Genomic DNA, 12,950 nt, shown 5'->3' with positions numbered 1-12,950 from the left:
CACCAGAGAAAACATCTGGACTCAGACAACTAGACTCCAAGATCAACAAGCAGAAAACAGAGATGATAACACTGAACACCTCAAACCCCTCAGCAATTAAAGTACAGGAGCAGACCTCTGTAGAAATGAGGAGTTTGTAGACCTGGGCTTCATCATTAGACATGATGGAGGACAGACAATGACATCAAGAGACGCATTAGCAAGAGCAGAAACAGCTTTATAACACTGAACAATATGTGGAGGTCCAACACTAGAATGACTCTGTATTGTTTTTAACTGTATGTGGCATTTTATTTACATGAAAATATAAAAGTGTTAAAAAGACTAAATGTGTTTGAGTATTTAGAGGAGAGTGAAAGACACAAATGCTGTTAACTTGTGAAAATGTTTAGTTGATTTGATGAAGGAGAGACTATATACTGGATATATGTACATTAACAACAGACACACAACTAAATATAAAGTAAAATAGAATAATAATGTGTAGAAAACATGAGATAAGTTTCACACAGTGTAGATTTGCTTTATATCTTTTGACACATTTAAGTGCTGCACTTGACAATCACATTTAAACATCTGAATCATTATGAATGAGTTTAATAGAAATATTATTAAACTGAAGAGCCAGACAGACTCATCTGAGCTTCTTCCTCCTCTGTTCCAGCTTTACATTTAACACAATGATCATCTGCTTGAATACTAAAGCAACATTAATCATTCAATATCATGTTTCTAACACACATGCTGCATTATTTGATTGTAAAGTCTGAGTCTCTTCACCTGTATGGATCACATTTACACATTTATCACACATTTATTTCTCCTCATAGACACAGTAGTGAAGCTCTTCTGTGGATCTTCAGCTGATGTTTACTTCTCCTCTCAAGATCACTTCACTTTATGAGATACTGCATTCATCAGCTTTTGGTGATGGATCTCTTTTGGGGTCTTCTGGTGATGGATCTGTATCTATACTGTAAGGTGGAACAGAAGAGAAGATAATCAGTCTTCAATGTCAAAATGATATTTTGTCTTAAAACACAAATCTTTCAGTTAAATGTGTCACTAGTTAAAGCTGTTTGTCTCTAGTTTAAACATGTTTGTGTTGGTCTCAGTAAATAAGTGAAATGATTGCACAGCTCGCTGGAATACTGGATTCTGATTGGTCAGTGGTGACATTCGGAGGTGTGTTATTCATTAGGTGTGTGTCATTAGCAGCAGAATAACACACAGTCATACCGTATTTGAGTCGGCCGTTTCTTTGACTTCTCTCGTATCACAGCACCGCGCTCTCACTCGTTTCATTCAAACACAACTGCTATTAGCTTGTGCCTCAGTTACTGACTGGATTTACCCTCAAACCAAACCGCAGGAGATTCCTGTTAATAGTAGACTTGAGGAGACATTGTTCAAAGTGTGTCTTGTTGTTCAAGTTGTTGCTAACTGAGCAGAAGTGTTTAGCTGAATCTAAATTGTGTTTGATTCTTCACTTGTGTGTCAAGAAAGCATATAGTAAGTGTGATAATGCAGATGCAGCCGGATGTGATCACAGAATAAGTCTCTTCAGGAGGACACAAGTCCTGATCACCCTGTCGGGTTTATTCTGTGATAACAAGCGGCTGGAGGTACATTATCTCTTACAGAAAGTAAGTGTAAAGTAATGTGACGTGTTGCTTGTCAAAGTAAAAACACACAAGAGACAGAGACATTGATCATGTGATGCTGGACGACTGTGAGCTGAAGCTGAATCTGCTCTGATTTTACCAGCGTTTTCCTACAATCTGAACAAATCTATTTCAAACTCTAATGATTCACTATTACTGATCTCATTAATAAAGCAGCTGTTGCTGTAGAAAGCTGTGACAGTCTGCTTTTCTTCTCTTTCCTCCTTCGTGTTCAACATTTTTATCAACTTTACATTTCATTCAGACACAAACCCTTTGAAATAAAGCTTGATGATCATTTGATCAACTCTTTTCACTAATATTTGAAAGTATATATTTGTTCACATATCAGAGGTAAATGAATCTCTTTAATATCACAAAGTGAAGTTTACTCACCTCAGTTCACAGTTTGAGTCTCGTAGCACATCAATGATCTTCTGCTTTGAGTCTCCAATCTTATTCTCTCTCAGATCAAGCTCTTTTAGAAACTGCAGAGCTTTTGTGTTTGTCAAAGACTGAGTTAAAGAAGAAACATCTGTAATGCCACAGTCATAAAGACTAGAAAGAGACAAACAGAGGAAGAGAGATCATCTTACAAACAAATCATTAAGATGAAGAATCTTTCACAAATATAATGTGAACACATTCATCATGAGATATTGAGTATAAAGTGTTTTGTTGAACTCTTATGTGCTGTTCGTTTGGGGACGACACTCGTGCTGTTTGGGCTCTATATTTGTATTTAATTTTACTCAGTTCATTAATGTTTTTACTCCACATTCATGTAGTTTTTTAAGGATTTATGATATTTTTTAAATTTATAAAATAAATTAAAAATATATTTTAAATAGGTTTTTATATAAAAATAACTTTTTATGTAAAATTCACTTTATAAAAGACTCACATTCCTAACTTTTATTAATGGGAATAACATGATGTGTGTGTTTTTCCTACATCATGTATTTTGTGGTCTGAATTGTGGTGGATTTATTGATTTTATTTGATAAATTAAGAAGAGAAAGTATTGATTTAATCATTTCCTCATTCATTTCAATGTGGGTCTCCAGAGAGAGACTATATTAACACTAACACACAACCAGATATCAATCCAATATAATTTTCTATTTGTAGATCTACCAAGTGTTGACAACCGTACAAAGTCTCATGTCATTTAGATAAAGGGAACATTTGTTTTTATTTCAGCAAACATCATTTGGGGTCTCAAAAGACCTTGAACAGCACATAAGAGTTGAACAAAGTGATTTTCATCATTTTGATTCTTGTCTGTGAATGTTACTGACCTCAATCTCTTCAGTTTACAGCGTGAATCCTTCAGTACGTCACATAAGTGATTCACTCCTGTGTTTTTTATTTGATTCAGACTCAGGTTCAGTTCTCTCAGGTGTGATGGGTTTGATTTCAGAGCTGAAGTCAGGATGAGACACTGTTCCTCTGTAATCCTGCAATCACTCAGACTGAAGACAGAAAGAGAAAACACAATGAATCAGACACGTTATGTTCATGTGGGAGTTAAATTAATATTGAGTAAACATCATACAGTGCAATAAATAAAATGTTAAAACCTGAAAACAATAAATAAATAATTACACAGCCATAAAAAAATAGGATATTAGTTACATTTCAAGTCTAGAGAATCTTTAGTCAGACCAAAAAAAAAAGGAGTTTGTGATTTATAATATAATTAAGATACAGGATCAACTACAGAAGCATCTTAAAAATAACATTAAAATGTTCAAATTAATTTTAAATGCAACAAATAAAGAACATTCTGTTCAGAAATGAACATTTAATTTAAGATATTTTAAGATTGTAGATTACAGCCAACAAGTACAAGATTTTGTGATCATATTTTGTTCTTATCATGATGCACGTCTGAGTGAAACCGCTTTAAAAACAAAACTCCAGGTCAGGAATTCATGAGTTTTTGATGAAAAGCTGATAATTGTTTGCTATTGTAAACAATATCGCATCGTTTCATCACAATTTCACCATCAAGTTAGGCACATCAACCATTACTCCTTCAAAAACAGCTAGAAGTCTTGGAGTTATGATTGATGATCAGCTGACTTTCTCAGACCACATTGCTAAAACTGTCCGATCCTGCAGATTTGCTTTATTCAACATCAAGAAGATCAACCCCTTTCTTTCGGAACATGCTGCACAACTCCTTGTTCAAGCTCTTGTTCTGTCCAGGCTGGACTATTGCAATGCTCTCTTGGGCAGGTCTTCCAGCCAATTCTATCAAACCTTTACAATTAATCCAGAATGCAGCAGCAAGATTAATTTTTGTTGAGAGAGAGTGTGCGTGTGTCTGTTCAAGGTTTGTGTGTGTGTGTGTGAGTGAGAGTGAGTGTGTGTGTGAGAGAGAGTGAGAGAGAGAGAGAGAGAGAGAGAGAGTGCGTGTGTCTGTTCAAGGTTTGTGTGTGTGTGTGTGTGTGTGTGTGTGTGTGTGAGAGTGAGAGTGTGTGTGAGAGAGAGAGTGAGAGAGAGAGAGAGAGAGTGCGTGTGTCTGTTCAAGGTGTGTGTGTGTGTGTGTGTGTGTGAGTGAGTGAGTGTGTGTGTGTGAGAGAGAGTGAGAGAGAGAGAGAGAGAGTGCGTGTGTCTGTTCAAGGTGTGTGTGTGTGTGTGTGTGTGTGTGTGAGTGAGTGAGTGTGTGTGTGTGAGAGAGAGTGAGAGACTTTGACTTTAGAATGTCCTTTATTTATACATTACAAAATAGCTTTTTTGCTTTTATGGGAAAAAACATAAGTTTATACATACCTAAGCTATAAAAACATGAATAAATAAATAAATACATAAATAAACAATAAAAGACAATAAACACTCAATTACAAACCTTCTCAAAAAATGTTAATTTTAAATCCTTCAAAACCATCAGGTTCACATAAAAACCCATCAACTCCCCAAAAATGATAAAAAAACATCACATTATTAGTAAGTTTGTAAAAAGCATATTCCAACGTTAGTCTTTTTTTAATAAAACAATTAACCATAAAAACAGGATCTGTTTCACCCCCCTTTGCTTCCACTCTATTTTTCCTTGTAACCCAAATTGCAAGCTTGATTAAACCATACAAAAAATTTAAAGTAATCACTTTCCTCTTTTTTTCAACGGAGTACTTTGGACCATAAATGAACAGATTAAAACTATAGTAACCCAACAATCTTATACTCCAACATTTTGCCAATTCTAAAATATTTTTTAAACGAGAACATTGCATAAAAACATGTAAAACACTCTCAGACTCACCACAGAAAGGACATCCCTCCCCAACTAAAGGATCTAACCGTGCTATGTGTCTGTTCGTGGCTAATATCCCATATACAATTCTCCATTGACGATCTCCTATTCTCTTCTCAATGGGTCTTTTGTACAGGGACCTCCAGCTTCCTCTCGGGGAAGAGTCTGACTCCAACACTGAAGTCCATTTTGTTCCTTTGAAGTCTTTAAAAATTTTATAGTTGCAGTTTTTAACACACACTCTGTAAAGAGTTTTCCTGGTAAGCGTTCTAAAACAACTCAACTCTGGGATTTTCATAGTCACTGTGTTTCCAGGGGTTTCCTCCCAATCTTCATCCTTTAGGGAGATTTTAAAATCAGGGAAACCATACGCCTCTTTACAGGTTTTTGGAGCAGTTACAATTAAAAAGTCTCTTGCTGCTCTTGGGAGTGCCGACTCTAGTTCGTTAAACAACCGTTGGGTGGTCCTTACGGATCTGAAGCCCACCATATCAGCCAGTTCCTTTGCCTCCATCCATTCACATCCTCTTCTGAGATCGGAAACCTTTGATATCCCAGCACTAGTCAGTGCAACTCTGATGGCATCAGAGGACAAACAAGCAGTGTGTAAGAAATCATTAAAAAATAAGGGCTCTTCTAGGATCCAGGCATCAGGACTCCCCCATTCTCTGGAAAATTTTAAATTCTGCCACAGCTCCAATATATTACTATAAAAGGGTGTAAGTCCTCCGAGTGAAGTTCTATTAAAATTCATTAAAAACAGTTGTCTGTCCAAGCCCATTCTTCTGGTCTTAAGAAGCAGGGCACACGCAACGTCCATCCACACGTGAGGCTGATGATAGAGGAGGCGCTGGACCGCCATCAATCGAAAGGTTGCCAGCCTCGCCTTTATGTCGATGAGTCCCTGTCCACCTTCATGCACCGGTAGGTAGAGCATCGCTGGCTTTAGCCAATGTTGTCCAGACCAGAAGAAGTCCACCAGCATCTTTTGAATCTCTCTGATTAAAACCATCGGTGGGTCGAGGACCATGAACTTATGCCAGAGTGTTGAGGCGATCAGATTGTTGGCGATCAGAACTCTTCCCCTATACGAAAGCTGGGGTAGCAACCATTTCCATTTAGACAACTTGGCGCGGACCCTATCTACTAATCCCTCCCAATTTTTCTTTTCAAAGTCATCGTTACCTAAAAATACCCCTAAATATTTAAAACCTGTTTTATTCCATTTAACATTTTTTGGAAGTTTAGGTAAGTTAAAAATATGATTACTATTGGCTCCAAACCATAAGGCTTCTGTTTTTTCCCAGTTAAGTTTGGCAGAAGAAAGTTTGCCATATATTTCTAAGCTTTCTTCTAAACACTGCACATCTTCTGTATTTTTAATTACAACGGCAACATCATCAGCATAAGCAGAGAGAACAAAAGCTTCTTTTCTTAAACCTCCTGTTATAACTATGCCTTTTAATTTTTTCCTTATCATGCAAAGTAAAGGTTCTATTGCTAAACTGTAAAGCTGTCCTGACATAGGACATCCCTGTCGAATGCCTTTCTCCATTTTTACAGGAACGCTTAACCCTCCTCCAACTTTTATCAAACATGAAGCGTCATTGTATAACACCTTTATCCAAGATAAAAACTTTTCACCAAAACCATAGCATTTAAGAACATAAAAGAGATACTGGTGATCTACACGATCAAAAGCTTTCTCTTGATCAAGAGAAACAATCCCAAAGTCCTCATTGTACAGTTTTGTATACCTTCAAATATCTCTCATTAAAAACAGGTTATCATAAATAGATTTCTTGGGAATACAATAAGATTGGTCTTCAAAAATTAACTTGTCTAACACTTTTTTAAGTCTGTTAACAAAGCACTTAGACAGTATTTTGTAATCTGTGGTGAGTACAGACACAGGCCTCCAATTTTTTAAACTAAGCAAATCTCCTTTTTTGGGGATTAGAGAGAGAACGGCCCGCTGACAACTTTTAGGGAGCATATTCAGATTAAAACTTTCCTTTAAAACATAAAACAAATCTTGTCCAATAACTTCCCAAAATGATTTGTAAAACTCTGCCGGCAGACCATCAATGCCTGGAGCTTTCCCTTTGTTAAGCTGATGAACTGCTTCCGTCACTTCTCCGAAACACAGGTCACTTTCAAGAGTTTGTGCAGTTTGTTCATCCAATACTGGCAGATCATTAAAAAAGTCACTTGATGGATAGATATCAGTCTCTTCTTTTGCATATAAATTAGTGTAAAAGTCCACAGCAAGCCTTCTCATCTCCTGAGGATCTGAGGTAACTGTCCCGTTTGCTTTTCGAATGCCATGCATAACATTGGATTGGGAGTGTTTTTTCTCCAGGTTAAAGAAGAAGGTTGTTGGAGCATCCATATCTTGCACTGATATAAACCGTGCTCTGACCAAAGCTGCTTTAACCCTCTCCTGAAATATATCCCTTAATTCCTGTTTTTTTGTCTTTAAGCGATCTTGTAAACAATGATCATTTTGGTTCATCAGGCTATTTTGAATTTCACATATCTCTTTTTCTAAAACATATAGCGTATATTTGAGCTCGTTTCTTGTATGTGATAAAAATTGCTGGCTAAAAAGTTTAATCTGAGCTTTCCCCACTTCCCACCACTGCAGGAGATTGTTAAAATCACTTTTTTGAGTTACCCAATAACTCCAAAATTGTTTAAAATTTTCGCAGAAGTCGTGATCTAACAGAAGTTTGGTGTCAAACTTCCAAAAATAAAAACGAGGGGTTGTATGTGACAATAAAACATGTAAAGTGATCATATGGTGGTCTGAGATAACGTTTGGGATTATTTGTGTGTCCATTGCTCTATTATACATAGTTTTCTTCATATAAAATCTATCGAGACGAGCAGCACTAATTCTATTGTTAGTAACCCTAATCCAGGTGTACTGTTTCACTCCTTCATTCTTTCCTCTCCAAATATCAATGAGTTCTGATTGTTTTATAAAATTTTTTAGGGATAGAGCAGATGATGGATGAGGTTCTTCACCATTCCTGTCAGTAATAAAATCTACAGTACAGTTCCAATCCCCACCCATAATTAAAAAATCATCTTGATCTAAATCATAAAGAACTTTCTTAAGTTTCTGAAACAGTAGAATTCGATCACTTCCTACTGTGGGAGCATAAATATTAATAAAAACAAAAACCTTACTGTTTATTTCTACTTTTAAAACAAGGAGCCTTCCTTTTTCTACTTCCTGTTTTGATAAAATATTGATCTTTGTTTTCACTGAGAAAAGTATTGCCACCCCTGCACTTACATTAGTGCCATGGCTTAAAACACACTCACCATCCCATCTCAAACCCCAATCTGTTTCATTTGCTTCATCACTGTGTGTTTCTTGAAGAAACATCACATTAATCTCTTTAGGACCAATACACTCTTTTAACAAAGCTAATTTATTTCCACCCCTAGCCCCATTTATGTTCAAAGATCCTACTCTTAGGATATCCATAGAAATAAAAGAGGGAAGGAGATCAAATAAAATCAGAAAAGTGAAGAGAAACCCAAAAGAGTTGTAGACACCCATGTGATCCTTATTTTAATTTACTTCTCTTATTTCTAACTTTCTTTGAACTTTGCCTAATTGCCGTTATGTGTTTCTTTAACCTGAATCTCTTTTGTTGGGACAGAACTTCATTGCTGCACTCACTGCTAATTTTTTTCACTGATTCAACAAACTTATTTAAATCGGGGAAAAATTCTGCAAGTTCAACACTTTTGCCCTTGGTTTCATCCAAGAAGTTGTTAATCTGTTCAACAGTATACAACACTCCATCATAAGCCTTATCCATATCAACATCAAAACAGGATTCATCATCTCTAATGCTTCCTTCAGTGACTTCAGACTGTCCATCCACCTCATCATCACTGCTCTCCACACTCCTCTTACTCAAAGCCTCTTCAGCATTAGCACCATCAGTACTCTGCTGAACACTTGCAGCACTGACGGCACTGACACTAGGCATTTGGCTATCATTAACAACATTAACCGCTTCACTTACCTCAGTGTTGATCACTTTGACCGTCTCTGCCTGTACACTGCCTTCCGTCGCTACACTTTGTTGCTCATCTGTCCTCGGGCCCTGGTTCTCCTCGGCGCGTTGTTTATGTGGACAGACGAAGCGTTTGTGGCCGATATCACCGCATTCAAAACAGCGTAAACTGTCTGTGCTCGCGTACAGCATGTATGAACTGTCTCCGTGAGACACACGGAAAGAGACATCGAGTGTTTTGTCCGGCGAAGTTAAAAACATATACAGTTGTCTCCTAAAAGACAACACGTGTTTTAACGATGCGTTCTTGCATCCGAGCGGAATCATTTTCACCCCTCCAGCAATTTTCCCGAATCTAGACAACTCCTTTACAATTAAATCATTGGAAATGAAAGGCGGTACATTTGAAACCGTGACTTTTGTAGCCGGGGCAGATAAGGGTGTGACGGGCACGTACATTTCCTTAACCCAAATTCCGTTTTCGATCATTGTTTTTACTAAGTGTTCGTTTTTTAGAAACACTACAACAGCTTTGTTCATCCTAGAGGCCGAGTTTATGTTTTCGTGGCCGATTTGATCCGCGACGGCAAGGAGAACATCTTCTATGTTTGCGCCTGATTCCGGCGCACACCTGAACCCATTCCTGAGAGAGAGAGGCGACGCTCCCCTCTCCGGGGCAGACGTCATTACAGCCTCACACTCCCCACTCACTTAATCACACTGACTAACACTAACTAACACTAATAAAAAAAAAAAAAAAAAAAAAAAAAAAAAAATGCCCAAAAAAATTAGGGGGAAAAAGGGGAAAAGAAAAAGACAAAACAAACAAACAAAAAAAACGGTTTAAAGCAGAAAAAATCTTGAAAAACCGTGCGCTCCCCCACATGCGACCCAAACGCCACCCTCTCGCTACCCAGCATGCAACACACCAGAGAGAGAGAGAGAGAGAGAGAGAGAGAGTGCGTGTGTCTGTTCAAGGTGTGTGTGTGTGTGTGTGAGTGAGTGAGAGTGAGAGAGTGTGCGTGTGTCTGTTCAAGGTGTGTGTGTGTGTGTGAGTGAGTGAGAGTGAGTGTGTGTGTGAGAGAGAGTGAGAGAGAGAGAGAGAGAGTGCGTGTGTCTGTTCAAGGTGTGTGTGTGTGTGTGTGTGTGTGTGAGGGAGTGAGAGTGAGTGTGTGTGAGTGAGAGAGAGCGAGAGAGAGAGAGAGAGAGAGAGAGAGCGAGAGAGAGAGAGAGTGCGTGTGTCTGTTCAAGATGTGTGTGTGTGTGTGTTAAATGCAGAGCACATGTTCAGAGTATGGGACACTATAGCCGCGTTTCCACCGCAGGAACTTTACCCAGGAACTCGGGACTTTGGCCTGGTACTTGGTGTGTTTCCACCGCAGGAACCAGGAACTAAATAAAGTTCTGGGTAAAAAAATGCCCCTCAGAAAGTCCCTGATGGCGAGGTGGTACTTTTTCAAAGTTCCAGAACTTTTGGGGGCGGGACTTTGGCACTAATCATTCTGATTGGTTGAGTCCACGCAGCATTGGTTGAGTTCAACCACCATTTATTCGGATTAACATTTTCAAAATATTAGTGTTATTGTGTCATGAAATGTAATTTTAAAAGTATTTCAGGCGAGAATGTAGTTGTTTAAAACTCAAATCTGTGGTTTATTTATAAAGACAGCACCTATTTAAAAACGTGTTTCACCGATCTCTGAGACGGTGAGCTCCACTCGATCAGCGGGAGATCAGTGATCATCTATCCGCCGAGAAGCAGCCTCAACTCAGCTAGACCTTCTGATATGTGCCGCTGGCTCTGATGTCTCTTTAGTGGTTAAGCATAAAATATAATTCAGCTGCGGGGTACATCTAACAGGTTTTCTTTGGTCTGTATTCAATGTATCTATATGTTAAAATGAAAATAAAAAAGACAAGTCTATATAATATTTCATTTCATTCTAATGGCTGTATAGAACGTTACACATATCCCTGAACTAAGTACATTTCTGCATCTGTTATTATGCTTAAATGAAAACCAAAGGAGGCAGTGGTATTTCATATCCTATTTCGTTTTATTGTAAATATACAGAGAGGAAAATTACAGGATTCGCATAGTCGCGGACATCACACTCCCCAGTCGAACGCACAAAGTCTGAACTACGGACGATGTACGTCCAAAATCAGCGTACTTTTTTTTTTTTTAATCAGCAGTACTTTGTATTGAGAAACGCGCGCAGAGCTACGTCACCAGTCTATTTGCCTAATCTACCCGGTACTTTACACCGTGATGGAAACGCAGAAAGGAACAGGTCTGGGGGGAAAAAAGTTCCTGGTATAAATGTTCCGGGTAATTTCGGTGGAAACACGGCATATATTTGGCCACACGTCACATCCTTTCCTTTCCTTTTCCTGAAAGTAAACCGTAATCTTTAATCTGACTGTAAGTGCTGTAGAGTATAATGATACTAACTGTAGTTTCTCCAGCTTGAATTGTGTGTTCATCAGTAGATCACTGAGGTGTTTCACTCCAGAGTCTCCTAGTAGTTTATTCCCGCTCAGGTTGAGTTCTCTCAGGTGTGATGGGTTTTGATTTCAGAGCTGAAGTCAGGATGAGACACTGTTTCTCTGTAATACTGCATCTATACAGACTGAAGACAGAAAGAGAAAACACAATGAATCAGACACGTTATGTTCATGTGGGAGTAATTCATCATCGGTTAGCACCATACAGTGCACTAAATAAAACATTGCCAAAAACCTTATTATATGACCACAAACAAATACAGAAGAAAAAAGATGAACAAAGTAGACACAGGATGAACTACAGAACTACTTAAAATAACATAAAATGTGAAAATGTAGTTTAAATGTGAGAAATCAAGAAAATTCTGTTTCTGAATTACAATTAGGGATTCACCGGTTGAAAGACCATAAATCGGACGGTAGAGTTGGGGTACTCGAACTTGGACTCGGACTCGAGTCCGGACTCGAGTCCATTTTGAATGAACTCGGACTTGTCACGCACTCGGGTGAATTTGTACTCGGACTTGACACGGACTCGTAATATTTTCCGAGTCCAAAATGTTCGAGTACAGTCAAGTCCACGTCATGTGTAACAATAAAACCAGCATAAAATTGAGATGAGAAATTAATGAATGTCTCCCCTTCTGTCATTTTACTGCACCACACCGGCAGGCAGAAGTCTCCTGCTTGCAGACGAAACACACGCACCACTCACTGGATATCAATGTGGATTAGTGATGGGAAGTTTGATTCTTTTCCGCGAACCGGTTCTTTCGGACGGTTTGATTCAATAAACCGGTTGAAAAAAAAACAGTTCACCGGATACATAATCCATTGCGATGTATTTGTTATTAAATGAACTTACGTTTCATCAGATTGCCCTTCATTACAGCCCTCGGTTTACCCGCACTCATTACATTAGCACAAAATCAGTTCAGAATCAATCACCAAAAGAATCGGTTCGGTTCAGACGCGCTGTGAGTCATTCTTCATGCTGAATCACGAATGCGCAGTATCATCAGCTCCTCGGTTCTCGAATCGGACGCGTCCGAAAGAAACGGTTTTCGGTTCAGTGTACTGATGATCTGAAAACTGATACAACCGGTTCTTGACTCGAGAACGAGAATCGCTCAAAACCCGGGTAGGAAAATCTGACAGGGTAGGATAAAATGTCAGGACACCGGCACGTGCTGCAGTTCAGTATCATCAGCTGCTCTACTCGTGTTCATGTTCTGTTTACTACAAACTCAGTTTGTGAATCTGTCATCATTAACTATAAATACAGTACAGATATTTCATAAATCATCCCTTATTCATATTACACATGGAGTCTTTAGAGTCTTAATTATTGTCTAACTTCCCTGAAAACCCCTTTGGCCCATAATCTACAATATACAGATTAGAAACATGTAGCGCCAATCTTAAAAAAAAAAAGTATATATATATATATATATATATATATATATATATATATAT

At 38.2% G+C, this 12,950-nt stretch overlaps 1 long non-coding RNA gene across 1 annotated transcript; it reads right to left on the bottom strand.

The window, feature by feature from the left end:
- Window positions 1-266: 266 nt before the first annotated feature.
- LOC113098283 (uncharacterized) lies at window positions 267-2,156 on the bottom strand. The gene is made up of 2 exons (XR_003288975.1): window positions 2,061-2,156; window positions 267-974 (listed from the first exon to the last, which is right to left on the bottom strand). It is a non-coding gene; the product is annotated as an uncharacterized LOC113098283 (long non-coding RNA).
- Window positions 2,157-12,950: the final 10,794 nt, after the last annotated feature.

This window comes from Carassius auratus, unplaced genomic scaffold (genome assembly GCF_003368295.1).
Source record: "Carassius auratus strain Wakin unplaced genomic scaffold, ASM336829v1 scaf_tig00216496, whole genome shotgun sequence".
Taxonomy (NCBI): Eukaryota; Metazoa; Chordata; class Actinopteri; order Cypriniformes; family Cyprinidae; genus Carassius; species Carassius auratus.
The sequence above is the reverse complement of the archived record's forward strand: the minus strand, read 5'-3'. Positions and strand labels throughout refer to the sequence as shown.